The sequence below is a fragment of the Octopus bimaculoides genome, chromosome 1 (assembly GCF_046866305.1).
Source record: "Octopus bimaculoides isolate indiv1 chromosome 1, ASM4686630v1, whole genome shotgun sequence".
Classification (NCBI taxonomy): domain Eukaryota; kingdom Metazoa; phylum Mollusca; class Cephalopoda; order Octopoda; family Octopodidae; genus Octopus; species Octopus bimaculoides.
The window spans coordinates 106,041,455-106,060,784 of NC_142928.1; the positions used below are offsets into that span (position 1 = coordinate 106,041,455).

At 35.6% G+C, this 19,330-nt stretch overlaps 1 protein-coding gene and 1 non-coding gene across 6 annotated transcripts in view; one reads left to right on the forward strand and one right to left on the reverse strand.

Moving 5' to 3' along the window:
- Positions 1-428: 428 nt before the first annotated feature.
- On the reverse strand, positions 429-500 carry Trnae-uuc (transfer RNA glutamic acid (anticodon UUC)). Its single transcript has one exon. It is a non-coding gene; the product is annotated as a tRNA-Glu (tRNA).
- A 2,059-nt stretch (positions 501-2,559) lies between these two features.
- LOC106871082 (uncharacterized) overlaps positions 2,560-19,330 on the forward strand; it is a 107,870-nt gene continuing 91,099 nt past the window's right edge. Inside the window, exons 1-2 of one of the 5 annotated variants that reach the window (XM_014917366.3) lie at positions 2,568-2,699; positions 5,288-5,342. The gene's annotated coding sequence lies outside the window, so the exon portion shown is untranslated. Of the gene's footprint in view, positions 2,700-5,287; positions 5,343-10,562; positions 10,782-16,927; positions 17,065-19,330 lie in introns of those variants that run through there. The other 4 variants (XM_052968928.2, XM_014917363.3, XM_014917367.3 and 1 more) reach the window with 4 other exon arrangements.

Here is a 19,330-nt window from a genome sequence, read left to right on the forward strand (position 1 = left end):
TACGTATGTGTGTGTCACTGAAGCTAGCCATACACACATTCATACATACATAACCTCTCTCTCTTTTTCTCTGTCAATCACTCACACATTATCTCACTACAAAAAGTAAATAATTAAAAATTCAGTTATCTCTCTCTCTCAGATACACCTGCACATACACACAGTTTCTGTCTGGCAAACCCCATCAACACACATACATCCATTGCTTCTCTGTGTCGCTTCACACACACTAACAAAACAACTTCCCATGCACACCACACTTTCTGTCGCGCACACCCCCATCAACGCACACACATATTGCTGTGTCTCCTTTGCTTTACGCCGGCTTCAAAATATAAGTCAGCTGTTTCCTCACATAATTAAAGATATAAGAACCTTTTACAGAAAGCGACGATCTTTTTCATAATTTTTCTAAAACATTAATGCCGTTCCCATGCCGGGAATCGAACCCGGGCCGCCTGGGTGAAAGCCAGGAATCCTAACCACTAGACCACATGGGATGACGTTTAAAATAGTCAATATTATAATTTAAATACTAATATTGAGCAGCTTCAAAATTTAGTTTCTTTTTAGTTATTTTTTCAGTGGTTATACGTTGTGTACTATAATTCTAAACTAATAATGATTATAATTGCAATACAATTTACGACGTTTATTGTGACAAGCTCATAATTCTTATACAACCACATGAGACTATGAGGAAAAATAGATCAATATAAAGATCTTCACCGGAGAACAACAGAAAAATAATAATAATAATCAGCCTGCTGGGTGTTAACAAGTATGTAGAGAACGAATATGAAAAAAAAAGATCCGATTTTTCCCTCATAACTTTCGATAAAATGGATATATATTGATTTTTTTGGTCAATATAAAGATCCTCACCCGGGAACAAAAAAGAAAAAATAATAAGCCAGTCTGTTGGGTGTTAACATGTATGTAGAAAACGAATATGAAAAAAAATGCGCACTGACGACCCTGGGGGTGGAGAGGGGACTTTCGGAAAATCCACAAGATCCGATTTTTCCGACATAATTTCAGGCAAAATGGATATATATTGATCTTTTTTATGGAATCCTACGTTTTTGGTTATGAAGGATCCGATTCTGAAAAAAAAAAAATTTTCAAAAAATCGCATTTTCAAAATTTCGATTTACCCTCCCCACACATACACACACACACAACCTCACTTTTATATATAGAGAGATTGCCACTAGCTCTCGGAGAGCATAGAACGTTACGATATTGGTTATTCTACGAAGGATATCCCAACACCATCCAATGAGTTCTATACAAAAATGCTGCTAGAGAAAATGATAGACCTCATACGGCGAATGAGTTGGAAGGCATTTTTCTACGATCAAGGAACGCAACCATCCGAGGCCAAAAGAATAAAAGAATATATACGAGTTCTGATCAATAAGTATCCGGGTTGTTGCCATAGTAACGAAGCTAAAACATGCAGAGTAAAGCCACTTGACAAAAGATTGACCTTGAACTCTGCTGTACATGTGCAATAAGTTTTAACATTCTGTCTCATTGCCGCTGTTTACAGCAGTGCTTGGAAGGAAGATTTGTAGCGTGTGATCGTCACACTAACCATGACAGAGAAAGTTGTTATGGTGATATCTGCTCAGAGGCCTATGTAAAGTTGCAGAAAGTGTATGGAGAGAAGTGTATGAGTTGCACATAAGTGTACAAGTGGTTGAGACGTTTGCAAGATGGCCGAAAAATTTTGATATTGACGAACGTTCTGGGAAGCCCACAACCAGCAGAACTGAGAAAAACATCGAAGATGTGCATGCAGCTGTGAATGGAAATCGTTGAATCACCATTTGTAAGTTATCAGAGGATGTGCAGATTCGTTATGGTTCAGTTCAGTCCATTATCAGTGAAGATTTGTGTATGAGACGCGTGTCCGCCAAGTTTGTGTCAAAACTGCTTTCTGCTGACCAAAAAGACACCCAGGTTTCAGTTGTACAAGATCACCTTGATTGCGTTGATAATGATGGAAACCTTTTGAAAACTTTGCATGGGTTTTTGAGCAGGTACCACCAAGCTTTGAGCAAAATATGATGCAGATTCTCTGTTCAACTTTCTCTGTCATGGTCAATGCGATGATCACACACTACACACTTTCCTTCCAAGCACTGCTGTAAACAGCAGAAGTGAGCTAGAACGTTAAAACTTAGGGTGCGTGCATGGCAGGGCTCAAGGTCAATCTGTGCCAAGTGGCTTCACTTTGCCTGTCTTGTTATTATGGTAACCATCTGGATACTTATTGATCAGACCACGTATATATATGTGTGTGTGTGTAGCATTTCAGGAAAGTTATTTTTGTTGTCGCATCATAGCACAGTCGTGCTATGGCATTCTCCAACCAATCAGTTCTCTGCCCATGAAGTGAAGTGGGAGTTTTAATCAGTTAGGAGACAGACTGCGAACCACCAACATCACTTCTTCCTCATGGAACAGCTTCTTTGTTTTTGTCTCCAACTTCGCGCAGCTAACTCTGAATTATATCAGCTCTTGATTTGTCACATCATGAACAGCCTATTTCATTTATGCTAACTTTGCTTCGCGAAAGTCTGGATGACATCAGCCACAACTCTGCCTCATAATGAACAGTATATTTTCATTTAAGCTAGCTCCTTTCCTTTTGGCTTATAATGACTTCCAACCAAATCTGTTTTTCAAACGTAAGTTATAATGCTTTTCCTGACACATGCATACACACAGGCTACACTCTTTTTACTTGTTAGCTATTATAAAAATTTAATAAACTAAATTATTCATTTAAAAACTGCCTTCTGATATTCTGTTACACATGCTTCTCAAAAGCTCATTTACTGGGCTTTTCCATGAACATTTTCATACTATAAATTAGTGACCACACTCATTAAATTGGTGACACTATAAATCGTCTCTGCTAAATATATATATATATATATATATATATATATATATATATATATATATATATATAGTTATGGTATATTCTGTTAAGAACGTAGTAGAATACCATATAAAAAGCTTGTCCACCTTCAGATAGCACTACTGTGCTATCTAGTAGTATTATATGTACTTCCAGGTTTGTGTTTGAGCATCTGTTGTGTGTGAATAGACAATTGAAAATATTAGAGTCAACAAGAAAAAATATTGCTGGACATTTATCTTTTAATCACTACAATTGTTTCCATTCAATGTAGTTCTCCAGGAGTGTAGGTACTTGATTATGCAACTGTTTCCCTGCATTATGAGATCTAGTTGTGTTCTTCAGGCAATATGAACACACACACACACACACATGATGGATTCTTTCGTTGTGAATGATAAAGGAGGGTTCAGTAAAATAAAGTGGTTATCATGTTCTATAGATATACATGTGTCTCTTGAAGCCTGCTGGTGCTTTGCAAGCCTTTTGGCAACTGAAACAAGATGAGGATTCAGTTTGCTCAAGTGCTTGTGGATCATTTACTATGTGTTTTCTTGAGTGGACGGCAAGGCCTGCTTTGCTCCAGGGTACAAAACCACAATGACAGGTAAGGTTTTCATTTAGAGGGGTGGCATTTTGCTACCATGCCTTCATGCTCAAATGAAGTTGGTCCCGATGTTGGAGTTGACTTTGTTAAAATCTTTGAACTGAAGAGAAGCAGGATTGGCACCAAGGCCAGCATTCTAATGCTTTGTTTTCTCAGAATGAAAATGAAATATTACATTGCTTCAGATTGTCTTTGAATATATATATATATATACCTGTTGGCCAAAAGTTATATATATATATATATATCAATTAGAAAATGGAGGATAATATGCTGAACCCAACTACCTGCAGACAGTGTATCCTGTTGAATTCATTAATTTAATTCATAGCTAAAGTGACAAACCCCCCCCCCCCCCCCACAAAGTACAGGAGCAGTATATTAGATAGATACTATCCCTTAGTGGGTTGAATCCTCAACCCCTAACTCTCTTGCATTATATATATATATATATATATATATATATATATATATATATATATATAATTATGTGTATTTCTTCTATCTTAATGAATAAAAATTCTTCTGATAGAATAAATGGGTTAATAGAAACCAATGTAGCAAAGAACACAAAATAACTGTGGTTAGCTCCTGTTTTTAAGGCAGGAACTCCTTGAAATCTTGGGTATTTGAGTATATTTAAGAATGCTTTCCCTGATGAGAAGGTTACAATTTTAATATCAAAGATCCCTATGGATCACACAGGTTGTAATCATTTGAAACATATGTAGGAATAAAGTATGCAATTATAACATGCGTTTTCTCCAATCCTTAAATTCTTAAATATATATATATATATATATATATATATATATATATATATATATATATATATATATATATACATACAGAAATACAAATAGAGGTTACAAACCTCATTCAGGGATAGCAAAATCTTATGAAAGTACTGGTTAGTTACTGACATAAAGAATGTTGAACATTACAGTTAATACTCAACCGGGGTTTATATATGTTTATTTATTATAATAAAATAAGAAAATAGAGAGGTAATTAATAAATTATTATTTATTAATTAAAAAATTGACAAACATCTCTTACAGCTGTTTCAGTTCAAGACCTTTAGAAAATTAATTAATAAAATTGAAAATTATTTGAAAGTCGAATCTCATCAGAGGTAGTTTATGATATACAAAAGAGGTGTTCAATTCCTGCATGTTGAATAAACAGCTGCAAACCATTAACTGATAAAATTTATACATAAAGAATATAGTATTAACCATGGAATAGACCTTAGAAAGGGGAGGAAGGTTGTCTATATTAGAGTTGTAAAGTAAAAATAAATCAATATATTCATTTAGAGTGTTAGGTATAAGAAACCTCAAGTAGATATATTGGTAAAAATGTCATATTGTGATATTATGTCCATCAAATCAATAGAAAATTAGTATGTAGAGTTTAATTCAAGTGTGTATAGTTATAATTAATATTTAATTAAGGTGGAAGACATTCCAGGCAATCTATTAATTATTATAAATATCAAAAGAGTTAAAAGACTTATAAGATATATTAACTTAATGCTAGGGTACATGAAAATTATAAAAAAAACACAAGAATAAAGTAAAATATATAAAACAAAATAGAGTAAAAAGTAAAAATAGATAGATTAAAACTAAATAGATAGATAAAGACTTACAAAATATAACCTTTCACTCCTTAAAAACATTTATTATTGAGCTAGACTAATGAAGATAAAGAACTATTGGACAAAAATTTAAAAATTTCAGATATGCAGCATTCCCTTTGGTGAGATACTTGATGTAAATATGCGAAGAGGCTCAGGTAAGAAGATATAGTATTTAACATAAATAAATAAGAATTAAAGGGAATAAATATATGCTAATAAAAGTAATAATAAGGGCTCAAATATGGGTCAATTCAACAAGTTAAATTAAAACGTATTAATAAGATTATTTGCCAGTGCCGCTGGACTGGCTCCTGTGCAGGTGGCATGTAAAATACACCATTTCGAGTGTGGCCATTGCCAGTACCTCCTGACTGGCCTTTGTGCCGGTGGCACGTTAAAGTACCCACTACACTCTCGGAGTGGTTGGCGTTAGGAAGGGCAAATCAGATTGGAGCCTGGTGTAGCCACCTGGTCCGCCAGTCCTTTGTCAAATCGTCCAACCCATGCTAGCATGGAAAGCGGACGTTAGATGATGACGATGATGATGATTTAAATAGTTAAATATAAGGCCCTCAAAACTGGACGTAGGTATTAATATAGAGGTGAAGAGCTAAAGAACAGCTGGGAATAATCTAAATTAGGGACATACCAAAGTGAAATCAGGTAGAAATAAATATGTATTATTTACAGTGAGTTAGAAAATAGCTACAGGTTTGGTTCATATAGTACACTTAATTTAGAGGTGAAGAGCTAATGAAAAACTAGGAACAATCTAAATTAGTGACATACACAAAATGAGATCTGGTAAATGTAAGCCTGTATATTTTATGGAGAATTAGAAAAAAGCTAAAATGTGAGGTTCTTATAGTATAATTCAAAATTAAAGCAAAAAAAATTATTATTATTATCATAAATGAATATGTTAATGGTTAGCTATACCTTCATGTAAGGATATAAAAAGCGTAAAAAGTTTATTGTACATGAAATAGCAATATGTAGAAAGACAGAGAGGGGATACAGAGGAGTTATAAAAGGAATTATGCTTGCTAGGAGATAGGTAAAAGTAAACTGTAATTATATATAGTACATATATATAGGTGAAGATAGGACCAAATACGTAAAATTAATGGAAAAGAAAAACAGTCGAGGGGAGGTAATAGATAATTTACTAGAAAGCAAAACAAATAAGTAAATGGGGCTAGAGAGAAAATGTGGGGATTATAGTCTTAGAAGAGGAGTGCAAGGTATGAAGTAAAAATACTATATTAAATAATAAGTTAAGTGGATTTATAACTAAAAATATTAAAGCATGCTATCAAGAATAAGAAGAAAAAAAGAAAGTAAAATATTTAATTAATTAAAGGCTGGAAGATAAAGGGAATAATAGTTTATTAGGAGGTAGGTACAAGAAACTGTTACTATAATATATAAATATATATGTATATATATATATAAATTGTAAATCCAAAACAAAAAAATAACAACAAAACTACAAAGGATTCCGCGGTACACGTGTTTCAAGCTCTACATGTGTATAATATAATATAATATAACATAATATAATATGTGTATAATCTACAATGTAAAGCTATCCTCAGCCGCAAAATTATCTCTCTCCCAGAAAATTATACCATCTCGACGTTGAAGTAGGAAGAAATGTGTGATGTAAGAGGTGAAGATCCTTTCGGTATTCTGTATAGTACTATATCTGGTATAATTCTCCACCCGGACATAATCTCTCCGGTCCTTCGAAAACCTTCCATACTTTGCGACGATTCAGTGTGTAGTCTATTCTGGCATGACACTTCTTATTTACGACCCACCACTGAGATAGACAGACACAGCTCATACATATCTATCCCTTACGACCTTTAAGATCTCTGCATCTATTCTATTTATCACTTTATCTTCTTCTACATTTAGATTGTTCCTCACCACCCTTCACCAACCCATCGATGTAGCTTACTTGACTATCCAGTTTTTTTCTTATTACTTCCTAGATTACCCGCCCCACCGATATGACTCCCTTTATTCTTTAGTTTTATTGTTTTTTTTTATTTTATTTATTTTTTATTTTATTTTATTTTAAGTTTTATTTTTATTTTAAGTTTATTCTTACTTTTTTACATGAATATCTGTGTATGTATTTTTATGGTATTGTATTGTTCTTAACCACCAACTTAACACTACACACTGAATCGTCGCAAGGTATGGAAGGTTTTCAAAGGACCGGAGAGATTATGTCCAGGTGGAGAATTATACCCGATATAGTACTATACAGGATACCGAAAGGATCTTCACCTCTTACATCACACATTTCTTCCTACTTCAACGTCGAGATGGTATAATTTCCTGGGAGAGAGATAATTTTGCGGCTGAGGATAGCTTTACATTGTAGATTATACACATATTATATTATGTTATATTATATTATATTATATTATATTATACACATGTAGAGCTTGAAACACGTGTACCGCGGAATCCTTTGTAATTTTGTTGTTATTTTTTTGTTTTGGATTTACAATTTATTCTTTCACCGCAACCACTAGCTGGAATACACAGGTGCTTACAATTGTCAAGTATTACCTCTAAATTTCAATTTACCTATATATATATATATATATATATATATATATATATATATATATATAGGTGGACCAAATATAGTTTAAATGGTAAAGCCAATTAATCCGAAAATAATTAAAAGGATTAGTTGTAAAAATATAGATATGAATAGATAAATACACATGGTAAGAAATCAATATAATAGGGGAACAATAAAGTTAGAGTATTTTGAGATATGTGCAAGATATACTGTAAACATAGTATGAATACATAATAAATATGGAGTTTATAATCATATAATTCATAAATTGATAAGTCAAGCAATATGAATAAAAAAGGGTAAATATATAAATACAGATATAAACAAACATATATACATGGTAAGGAATAAATATAATGGGGGAACCATAAAAGGGCTAAAGAGAGTATAGTGTGAGAAAAATGGGTAGATAAGTTGTTAAACAATTTAAACATGCATGTAAGTATAAGGAATAAGAATAACTAAAAGATACTATATCGATGTATTAAAATTAAAATCACAAATTTGGTCATGTATGTAGGAGAGACATTGCTTTCATCTATAAAAAGGTTAAAAGTTTAAATGCAGATATAGCTAACTATATATAAATATATATACATGGTAAAGATTAAGCATAAAATGGGGGGGGGGGTTACATACCATAAAGCAGTAAGGGAAAAGGGTAAGGAAGCTGTGATATAATTTAAACATGCAGATCATTGATAATTTCACATTTGGATGCTCATGCATCATAATGCTCATTGGTGGCTCTCACTACGCCTAGGGTTAAACATAGTTCACCTTGTCTGTTTATAAGATTTCCCTTGAAATCATACACTGACTTCATAAACGGTAAAAGTGGAAATTATAAATAATATGGGTGGCTAATTTGTAATTTTTCAACCTAAGGCAGAAATATATACATCACTAAAGTTATAAAGGGTACTAACCAGCACCAGTATTGCTAGAAATAAGAGTCAAAACAACTCAATAGCCACCGAATTCACTATTTCAATGATTGACAAGGAAGGCAAGCTATATATATCTATATATATATAGAAATATATATATATTTCTATGTATATACTGTTGTGTCTGGGGAGAGTTATTTTCTTATTGTGCCTTAAAATTTAACACACTCACCGGTAAAATTTCCACTTATTTCTTATTTTTATTTTCCTAAAATTTTTGTTGTGCCTTGCAACCTTTTCAATAGTCTTGACTCTCTTATATATATATATATATATATATATATATATAAATATTTCAATCTGGTGACAGAGGATGAAATATGGTCAGGAAATGAAAATTCAGTCCATTGAAAAGCATTACACCACATCTTCAACATCTAAGAAGTTTAAGAGCCAGCAATTGGCAGAGGAGTCAGCATACCAATTCAACCACAAATTTACAAACAATGGGAACTCTCTTAACTCAAAAAGTTTTGTTGCTTTGTTCAAATGACTGGCTTGAACTCTCTTGAGAAGAACTAAATAAAACTCTCAGAAAAACACACATCTACAAGTTCTAGCCACGAAATATTGCATTGTTTAAGTGAATGGTTGATGTTTAGTAGTGGGATCGACCTGGGACCATATGAATAAAAAGTGAACTTCTTAATTGCATACTCAGGCTGAGGAGATTTTTTTCAACAAATGCTACGATAGAAACAACTAAAAGAAAATTCTTAATCTAAGTTATTTAGATTTAGTGAAGCCCTTTGGATGCAGCGTTGCTAAAATGCAAACCATGAAGGATGTACTCATGTCAAATGTGACAGTTTTAACCCAAGGTTTCATGCAGAATTGTCTCCCATGGACTACTTATGTTGAAAATATAGTGATAATCACACATTTAGGGAAGTGATTTGGTAGTAGCGAAGGAAATAGTCACATTTGTTTCCTTTCTCAAAACAATTATAAATAATGTTGGTAGCAGTCGGTATTATAAAAGCTTTTATTTTTAAACGGTAATCTTCCAGTTTCGGGAGGTAAAAAAGTAAATAAAATACAAGGGAAATAACTTAACGTCTTACTAGTATTATCCGTACTACTCTGAAATGTTTTTTTTTTTAGCTGTTTATAAATAAAATCACACACGTGATTGAAGTTAACTGTTTATATATAAATCACACACAAGATTGAATATCATAGTACCGGCTGCACAACAACTTATGGTAATCTTCCAGTATAGGGAAATAACAGTCAAACTAAAGCGTTTGACCCGAGCTCAAAAATAAAAAAAAATAAATTAGTGTAATAGGTGTAAAACAACTTGCTGTGAACGAATATGAAGAATGCGCGCTCGCGAACGGGTGGGGTGAGGAGAGTACGGATAATACTAGTAAGACGTTAAGTTATTTCCCTTGTATTTTTATTTACTTTTTTTACCTCCCGAAACTGGAAGATTACCATAAACATATGATGCACTGCTGTTGTTTGTTTGCATGTGCTTCGAGTAACAATTTATAATGAGGAACAAACTTATCTAAACGAAGTACAAAATTTTACGATACAAAAACTTTTGAAAGTTTGTAAAGTTTTCTTTTAATTTTTTGGTTCCCAATAAAAATATATATGAGAAGGGGAAAATTTATTCTGAATTTAGCTTGTATATAGAGGGAAATCAAATCAATAGTCTCCCAACCCTTATCTACCGTGCACAAACACATACGTACCAACTGGGTAGTTTGCATCCCATTAGCCCAGCTCCACTCGTCAGAATAATGTATTGTAGAAAATGTGAAAATGTTAATGTAACATGGAAAAATTTGGATCGCGAGGAACTTGATTTCATGTAACACCGCTACAAGACCGTTACTAACAACAACTCGTTACTGATGTTAAATACAAATTTAGCAATTTGAAAAGTTACTTTTCAATATATTTAATATCTATAAAACATCGATATTGTTTGTAAAGCAAATAAGTCTCTATTTAGAATATTTTTTTGGTTGTTTCCATGATCAGGGTGAATCGAAACTTTAGTAAACAAAGAAGCATTCCGGGTAAGTAGAGTCCCTTATTTATAGATGATATGTATACGTACTCAGCTCTGAAGGAGCAAACTTTTAAGACGTCGGTAGGTTGTGGACCTAATGACTTTCACATTTACAACCATGCATATTTATCGGTCAATATAAAAATCCTCACCCGTTAACGAAAAAACAAACAAACAACAGCATGCTGGATGTCAACAACTGATAATGTCAATACCACACACACCACGACATACACTGCTTTATTGGGCATAACTACAGGGTTTACCCCCCCCCCCCAGACTTTGGGAGGTCATAACTTTCAGAAAAATGAATATGCCTATTGGGCATAGACATAACTACAGGGTTTTACCCCCCTTGCTTGCCACTGAGCATATTGCATTTCATCCAATGCCCACTCAGTCTCTTCCTGGTGTTGTGATTACCACATTTTTTAAATATATTATATTATTTTTCCCCCCTTATCCAATGTATACTTTTTTTTTACGACCGTAAAGTGTAATTTAGTGGAGTTTCAGCTGCTATTGAATGACTATGTATAGAAGCCCTTGCTTGTTTACCACAATATTCATCTCGATTCAGCAGGCGTATGATAAAAGGCATTCTAATCATGACCATTCGTAATTTTTAGGGGTGTGTTTTAATGATTTGAGGGAGATTGGACTATTATTTCTGGCTGGTCAAGTGACTTCATCAAGGTTCATTTTCTCACTGGTTCTGGTGGTGGGCAGTTACCGTTCTTTTGCTCTTGTGGTTGGTTTTGTGCATTTGTTTGAATTTAGAGGAAGGGGTTATGCTTCCAGACTGGTTAGATCGACGTGACTGATGTTTCTTTTGAATAATTTGCAAGTTAATTGCTGCAGGAAAAACTTAGGCAGAAAAAGAATTCCAGAGGGATGAAGTTCTGGGAAGGAAGGATTGGATGTAATGGAGCTGGCCTCACAGAATATAAAACAAGACATACAAAAGGAATGATAATAATGATATCATTGCCACCCAATATCACTATCTTAGTACCAGGTCATACCACTACAGCTCCATCGATGATGGCACAGACAAAACCTGTAGGGTATATGAACCTTTGAAGAAACCACCAATCATATCGTATCTAGTTGCCTAGCAGCAATATACTTTCACCTGAAAATCTACAGGGAATACGTCAAAATCTGTTAAAGGGGTTGATTCCTGATCATTCATTTTTCATTGACATTATTGCTGTAGGTAATTCTTCCTGTCTTGAGTAGTTGTGGCTGGGCGTGGAGATTTTTGGTTCTCATAATTTACTCCTAGTAAGAGGATGGGGTATTAAAAAATTTTTTTGTTGACTCATGGGTTTTGTTTGGTGTCACCTTAGGAGTGACAGCCAACCTTCAAGATTTGTTCTTGTTAGCTTTTTGTGTAGAATTGTTAGAACATCAGAAAAAATACCTTGTGGTATTTGTTCCAGCTCTTTACAATTTAAGTTCAAATCTTACCAAGGCTAATTTTGCTTTTCATCCATTCAAGGTTGATAAAGTTAAGTACCAGTCAAGTGTCAGGATTGTTGTAATTGACTTACACCTCCCCTCAAAATCTATGGCTTTGTACCAAAATTAGAAGCAATTATTATTGAAGGTTGTGAATTGGCAGAACCATTACAGAGTCAGACAAATTGCTTTGTGATTTTTCTCCTGGTTCTTTACATTCTGAACCGAAATCCCACTAAGGTCAACTTTGCCTTCCATTATTTTGGACTTGATAAAATAAGATACCTGTCATGTATTGGGGTTGATTTAAGATACCTGTCATGTATTGGGGTTGATTTAAGATACCTGTCATGTATTAAGATACCTGTCATGTATTGGGGTTGATAGCTTCCGCTATCTGGGCGACCAAGTTAGTAGTGGGGGTGGGTGCGCTGAAAGTGTAGCTGCTAGAATAAGAATAGCCTGGGCAAAGTTTAGAGAGCTCTTACCCCTGCTGGCGACAAAGGGACTCTCACTCAGAGTAAAAGGCAGACTGTATGACGCATGCGTACGAACAACCATGCTACATGGCAGTGAAACATGGGCTGTAACTGCTGAGGACATACGTAAGCTCGCAAGGAATGAAGCCAGTATGCTCCGTTGGATGTGTAATGTCAATGTGAATACCCGTCAGAGTGTAAGTATCTTGAGAGAAAAGCTGAACATTAGAAGCATCAGTTGTGGCGTGCAAGAGAGACGATTGCGCTGGTATGGACATGTGGTGAGAATGGAGGAGGATAGCTGCATGAAAAAGTGCCACACCCTAACAGTTGAGGGAACCCGTGGAAGAGGTAGGCCCAGGAAGACCTGGGCTGAGGTGGTGAGGCAAGACCTTCGTACATTGGGCCTCACCGAGGCGATGACTACGGACCGAGACCTTTGGAAATGGGCTGTGCGTGAGAAGACCCGGCAAGCCAAGTAAGATCGTTGCCAGTGCCCCTGGACTGGTTCTTGTGCGGGTGGCACATGAGATGCACCATTTTGAGCGTGGCCGTTGCCAGTACCGCCTGACTGGCTCCTGTAGGATTTTCGAGCGAGATCGTTGCCAGTGCCCCTGGACTGGCTTGTGCGGGTGGCACATAAAAAACACCATTTCGAGCGTGGCCGTTTTCGTGCGGGTGACACGTAAAAGCACCCACTACACTCTCTGAGTGGTTGGCGTTAGGAAGGGCATCCAGCTGTAGAAACTCTGCCAAATCAGACTGGAGCCTGGTGTTGCCATCCGGTTTCACCAGTCCTCAGTCAAATCGTCCAACCCATGCTAGCATGGAAAGCGGACGTTAAACGATGATGATGATGATGATGATGATTACCACACGACGATAAAATTAACTCACAAATGGCTGAGTACTCTACAGACTTGCATAACATTAACGTAGTTCTCAGGGAGATTCAGCCTCACACAAAATATGACTTACCAGTATTTCATCTGTCTTTATGTTTTGAGTTCAAATGCTTCTGAGGTCAGTGTTTTTCATCCTTTCCAACATCTTCAGTTTGTTGCATGAATTGTTCAGGTAATTCCTTCTATGCCCAACTGTTTGTCCTGCTGTTCTTCTTTCTGGATATTTCTAGCTGCAGATAATATTCATTCTTCACCTTACTCAACATAGTTATTCAAACCCAATATTACAGTATTGATGACATCTTCTGTATTGAACAAACCTCAACCTTCTTCCTTTCTTGGTAAGCAGACCCTCTCAGTATTATTTTTAGGGTGGTGTGTATTGTGAGAATTCTGAGCAGCTGTGTAGTTCTGTCTAATTCCTGTAGTGCTGTCTTTATCTATTTTAGAAATGGTACAGAGTGTCTCAATACTGACATGTCTTAACGACATTCTCTCCATTTAGTTTTGTTTCAAGCACCTTCCTAAACCTCCTCACCTTCAGAGACTTGCTCTCTCATTTTAATTTCTCTTTTAATTACATTATTATTCTGCAACATCCTAAGCACTTGTCTCCTTCATTATCTCTTAGTAATCTAATGATATCATCATATGATATCTTTATACCATCAGATTTAATGTCTCAGCCTCTTTCCATAATTAAATTTTTGTACTTAGATATCCCAAACTAGTGTCATGTAAAAGGCATTTGTGCTGGTGCCTTGTAAAAGCACTCATGCCAGTGCTGTGTAAAAGTACACTCTGTAGAGTGGTTAGTGTTAGGATGGGTATCCAGCTGTAGAAACCATGCAAGACAGACATGGAGCCTTCGGCTGACCAGCTCCTGTCAAACCATCCAACCCATGTTAGTATAGAAACCGAATGTGCTATTGACACATAAAAAGCACCCAGCACACTCTGTTAAGCAGTTGGCATTAGGAAGGGCATCCAGCCGTAGAAACTCTGCTTCAGCTAATTGCTAGAGTCTGAACAGCTCCCTGCTAGTCAGCTCCATGTCAAACCGTCCAACCCATTCCAGCATGGAAAGTGGATGTTAAACAATGATGATGCACACCAATCTCCTTGCAAAATATTTTTACTCTTTGAATCAGAGAATCCAGGTCTTTCTAATTTTATGTGTACAGTTTGAGGTTATCTGTATATAGCTGGTGATTTATTTTCACCTGGCTTTAACTAGCTCAGAGGCAGGCCTGGATTTACTCAGTATGCTTATCAGAGGGATTAACTCAGTGATGAAAAGTAGTTAAGAGAGTGAGTCTATCTGAAATATTCCCCTGTGTATTTTCATATTTCCACAATGATTCATTTCTATAGTTGAGTTCTACTTCCCATGATCTCATTGTTTTTTTCTAAAAAAAAAAACTGTTAATCTTTTTATTGACCCCCAAGTGTCTCCAGGTACTCCAAGGATAAGCAATGTGGAACATGCTTGTAAACTTTCTATCCAATCAAAAGCTAAGATTTTCTTTCTTATTCTTTCCTCACTTGATATTATGCTGTCAATATGCAACAGATCAACAATTGCATTTAACTTCTTTCTGTATCCCTTTTGCTCCTCTTTGTAAGAGATTCTTCTGAAAGGTGTACAGTTTATCTGCTATAGAGCCTGTTAATAATTTCCTGAGTTTGATAAAGCATGTAATAGGTTTATAAATTACTGAGTTCCCTCCTCTTTCTTTGTCCTGTATTTTCACTGGCTTTTCTTTAGCCATCCATGTTAGTGTTACATTTTCTATAGTCAATAAAGAAGGAGTTGTTTATAGCTGTGCATACTTGTAAGAGTTTAAAGTCAGAATCTCCGAACACCATCTGATCCAGGAGCTTTCCAACTTGTTATTTTTTTAAATATATTTCCAATTTAGTTTATTATTATCATTGAGTGAAAGAGCAATGCATGCCATCAAAGTGACACTGGGGTAAAACATATGAAGCCCAGTATGCTCATTATGACTACCAGGCACATGTATTACAACCATATGTATGGTGATTGCATATCAAGATAAACAGCGCATGACCTTACAGGTGACCCAGTTAGAATTTTCTTCAGATTGAGTAGCCCATCTTGCTCAAAAGGTCCCTGAATAAGGTTTGTTTAAGGATGTTGAATGAAACACCCATGTTTCCAGAGGTGAATTATTCAAACCCCAAAGAATTCCTCTCAACACACGGCTATGATGCTCCCTACCTACACCTGCTCATGATAAGAGATGCTCATATCATCATCTACTAAGGGACATGCTTAACTGGTTAAAGTCAAACAACTGACTAGCAAATCTCTAGTATTGAGCAGAATACTAGCCCATCTTTTACACCAAGACAAAACATGTATATGATAACACTTCCAATCAGTTATATTGAGAAGCCACGAGAGCCACTACCTGGTACTGCATCAGGGCATTTATTATTTTTTCATATACACACAACAGATTAGACTGTTGGAAAAGAAAAAAAAAATCCTAACATTGAGCTACTGGTAACCCTAAATACCAAGAACCCTCTGAACAACACTGTTTTCTGGAGCTGTACTTAACTGGGTTTTATGCCTATTTCCTCTATCCATCTGTTCAAATCTTTAGGGATAGTACCCAATGCACCTACAACTACTGGGATACATTTTACCTGCACTTTCCATTGTAATTCAATGGCTAGGGCCTGGTACTTTGCTATTTTTTCTATAACTCTCATGTTGATTTTTATCATCATTTGAGACTGTAAAGTCAGTTATCTGGCATTTTCTATTCTCTTTATTTACTACTAAATCAGACCGTCCAGCTTCTATTACTCTGTTGGTCTGAATGTTAAAGTCCCAAAACGTCTTGTATTTCTTACTTTCTAGTACTTTACTAGGTTCATGTTCATACCATTTATCACTATGTTCAAATCCTAGCTTTCTACACAACTCTCGGCAGATTACTCTCCCCAGGTTGACATGTATTTTCTTGTATTTTTTCTTTGCCAGAATGTTACATTCACTTACTATATGAGTAATGCTTTCCTCTTTTGATTTGTATAACCTACATTGGGAATCTACTTGGTTTTTGTCTGTCTTGGCTTTTATCCATTAATGCTTGATCTTGTGCAGCTACTAACAAACTTTCTGTCTCCCTTTTCAGCTTTCTTTTCTGCAACCATAACCATGTCTCACTACTACTATTTGCTGCAACTATCTTGGGGAATCTACCATGCAACGCCTTCTGCCAGTCAAATAATTTCTGTTCTTGTTTTTGGTTTTCATCTTTGTTTGGGTTTTTGGTTTCCCTGTCTTGCTGTGGCTAGCAACTTTTAATAAATTTTCTTCACTGTTACCTACATAGGAGTTACATCTACTCTAACTCCACAAAGTGTTCTACTAATATTAACCTGCTTCCACCTTCCTGTCTAGGTAAGTATAATCTTGCTACTGCTGGTCTTGGGTGGAGTCCTCCATTCATATTGAATTCCTTCCTAGTTCTGTCTAACTTGATAATTCAGTTTTTGTCTAATCTACAAAAGCTGCTGAATATCTAAGTACTGATACTGCCCAAGTATTTACAGCCTTCACTAGATTTAGACCATTTAGCTTTGACTTCATTAGCTCTCTCACCCTTCTGATGTTCTCCTTAATTTTCATTTTCATTTCTGTAGTTAGTACTCTGTCAGATTCTAATACTCCTAGATACTTATAACTCTCTCCTCCTTTCAATGATTGTAATGTCTGGTCATCTGGTAATTAGATGCCTTTATTATTATTATTATTATTATTATTATTATTATATCATGAAAAATCTCAGCTTTATTTTGCTGGGTATGATAGAAAGTATCAACTGCCCACAGCCAGCAAACTAAGGTGACATTTGTTTACTTCAAGAACCCTGCAGAAGAATCTTGCAGTTCCAAGCAATGATGATTTTTGTAGATGTTCCATCTTTACATTCATTCCAATCTTTTTGAGTCACGTTGATAGATGGGTACTTATGCTTCCAAGTGCACCAATCACTATTGTTATCATGTTCATTTTCTTCATTGCTCACAACCTATATATTTCTCACTTTAATTCATCATAATTGTTCACCTTTTCTTCTTCTTTCTCTCCCATCCTGTTGTCACCAGAACATGCTATGTCAGTTATCAGGCATGTTTTTTTCTTTTTTGTTCACTACAACGTCAGGTTTCTGATGTTTAATCTGGTGGTCAAACTGAATCATTGCATCTCACAGGATTTTGCAGTCTTCATTCTCATTAACTCAGTCTGGGATTTTGTCATACCACATATTTGAGCTTTCTAGATCATAATTTCCATACAGCTCCCAATGGATCGTTCTTGCCACATTGTCATGTCACCTTTTGTGTTTATGTTGTATCAATTTCAGGTGTTCGTTAACAATGTGCCACACTATTTCAACCCTCTCACCACTCATTCTGCATTTGTTGCTCTCGGTTGTGTTATCAATTCTGCACTTCACATAGTTTGCCCTCAATGCTTGTTCTTATGCTGTACATATAAGTGCATGTTTCAATCTTCAAGTTACTCCTCTGCATCCATAACCACCAGCCTTCTGTATCTGGCTTTGCACTTGTATCTCTTGCAAACTGAATGTACATATTTTCCATCCCATGCCATGAGAGTTTTTCTAAATTTATCAAATCTGTGTCCTTCACAGTTGTGAGATAAGCCCAAACCATTGTCACAGTATAGACCAATATTATGGGATGAGAACTTGGATCTCAGTTTATCTAATATATAAAGACCCACAAGATCATAAATGTCAGCAGATCACAGATGTTGAACAGGAGAACACTACTCTCTCTGGATTGAGCATGCTGTCTCACTGACTTTAACCTTCTCCCCATTGGTTAATTATAAAGGGGATGCAACACTTGATTATCTTTTCCTTTCTCTCTTTTCCCCCATTATCTATTTATCTTTTGTTTTCTTATTCTGTCTTCTTTCATTTCACCATTTGTATTCACTCTTTTCTTGCTTTTTCTTGTGTTTACTCGTAGACCAGCATCCTTTCTTGGTTTTTCAAATATGACAAGCCATATTTGTGTATTCAAGCCTGAAAGGTTGCTTGGAGACTCAGGGAATGATATATAAATCTACCAAATTATTATGTTTTCACTGTATGGAACTATTAGTAGCTCAAATTTAAATATTGCAAATTTTAAATTTTATATATATATATACTAGCAGAGGCACCCGGCGTTGCTCGAGAGTGGCACATAAAAGACACCATTTTGAGCGTGGCCGTTGCCAGTACCGCCTGACTGGCCCTCGTGCGGGTGACGCGTAAAAGCACCCACTACACTCTCTGAGTGGTTGGCGTTAGGAAGGTCATCCAGCTGTAGAAACTCTGCCAAATTAGATTGGAGCCTGGTGTTGCCATCCGGTTTCACCAGTCTTCAGTCAAATCATCCAACCCATGCTAGCATGGAAAGCGGACGTTAAACGATGATGATGATGGTACTTGGAAACTTTTATGAAAATTAAAATGGGGATTAAATTTAAGAAATGATTTACGTGAATATCCTCACAAGAGTAATTGAAATAAATGGCGATTGTGGAACCCCCCCCCCCATGCACGCACACACACACACACACACAGTATTACACATCAGATGAAATGGATGTGTGTGTGTGTGTGTGTGTGACAGAGAGAGAGAGAGAG